The 1,515-nt window shown below is 40.3% G+C and overlaps 1 long non-coding RNA gene across 2 annotated transcripts; it reads left to right on the top strand.

The window, feature by feature from the left end:
• The first annotated feature begins 604 nt into the window (after positions 1 to 604).
• Positions 605 to 1,509, top strand: LOC104944785 (uncharacterized). Of its 2 annotated transcripts, none has more exons than XR_798265.1 (3): positions 605 to 639; positions 674 to 1,072; positions 1,125 to 1,509. It is a non-coding gene; the product is annotated as an uncharacterized lncRNA (long non-coding RNA). The 2 variants fall into 2 exon arrangements; XR_798266.1 differs by having other exon boundaries at positions 606 to 704; positions 739 to 1,072.
• The last annotated feature ends 6 nt before the right edge of the window (positions 1,510 to 1,515 follow it).

Below are 1,515 nucleotides of genomic sequence, written 5' to 3'. Positions count from 1 at the left end.
TTTGTCGGGGGACATCTTACTTCTTCCTTCTCTCTGTCTATACCTGTGTACTCTCATGTTCCGATTAACCCAGCTTCCCCAAATGTCTTTCTTTTCGGTGTCTATATACGCCGGGATCCGGAGTCATGGATGATCCTGCGATCCTGTGTCATGGATCGCGAGTCCTGGATCTTGAGTCGTGGCTGTGGTCCTGGATCATAAGGATGGATGGATATCCTCGTGGATTCATCTTCCTATTATACACACATGCATTTCCAAACAATTGGACTACCTATGTTGCAACATGTATTTTTTTCAATTTACACACGGCATCTATTGCACGTCTGTCCGTCCTGGGAGAGGGATCCCTCCTCTGTTGCTCTCCCCGAGGTTTCTCCCATGTTCCCCTTTAAACTGTGGGTTTTCTCTGGAAGGGTTTCCTTGTACGATGTGAGAGTCTAAGGACAGAGGGTCTAAGGACAGAGGGACTAAGGACAGAGGGTGTCGTATTGTCATACTGATATTCTGTACAAACTGTGAAGTCCACTGAGACAAATGTAACATTTGTGATATTGGGCTATATAAATAAACATTGATTGATTGATTGATTGATTGATTGATTGATGGTTCTGTAGACTCTAATGTTCTGTAGACTATAAGGTTATGTAGACTCTGCTCTTTAAGGTTCTTTAAGGTTCTGTAGACTCTAAGGTTCTGTAGACTCTGCTCTTTAATGTTCTGTAGACTCTGCTCTTTAAGGTTCTTTAAGGTTATGTAGACTCTAAGGTTCTGTAGACTCTGCTCTTTAAGGTTCTGTAGACTCTGCTCTTTAAGGTTATGTAGACTCTCAGGTTCTGTCGACTCTAATGTTCTGTAGACTATAAGGTTATGTAGACTCTGCTCTTTAAGGTTATTTAAGGTTCTGTAGACTCTGAGGTTCTGTAGACTCTGCTCTTTAAGGTTATGTAGACTCTGCTCTTTAAAGTTCTGTAGACTCTCAGGTTCTGTAGACTATAATGTTCTGTAGACTCTGATGTTCTGTATACTCTAATGTTCTGTAGACCATAAGGTTCTGTAGACTCTGCTCTTTAAGGTTCTTTAAGGTGCTGTATACTCTTAAGGTTCTGTAGACTCTACTCTTTAAGGTTCTGTAGACTCTGCTCTTTAAGGTTCTGTAGACTCTGCTCTTTAAGGTTCTGTATACTCTAATGCTCTGTAGAGTCTACTGTTCTGTAGACTATAAGGTTCTGTAGACTCTGCTCTTTAAGGTTCTTTAAGGTTCTGTAGACTCTGTTCTTTAATGTTCTGTAGACTCTGCCCTTTAATGTTCTGTAGACTCTGTTCTTTAAGGTTCTGTAGACTATAAGGTTCTGTATACTCTGCTCTTTAAGATTATTTAAGGTTCTGTAGACTGTAAGGTTCTGTAGACTCTTCTTTAAGGTTCTTTAGAGTCTGCTCTTTAAGGTTCTCTAGAATCTAAGGTTATTTAGGCTCTAAGGTTCTGTAGACTCTGTTATTTAAGGTTCTGTAGACTCT

Source organism: Notothenia coriiceps, unplaced genomic scaffold, assembly GCF_000735185.1.
Source record: "Notothenia coriiceps isolate Sejong01 unplaced genomic scaffold, NC01 NC01_scaffold00008815, whole genome shotgun sequence".
Classification (NCBI taxonomy): Eukaryota; Metazoa; Chordata; class Actinopteri; order Perciformes; family Nototheniidae; genus Notothenia; species Notothenia coriiceps.
The sequence above is the reverse complement of the archived record's forward strand: the minus strand, read 5'-3'. Positions and strand labels throughout refer to the sequence as shown.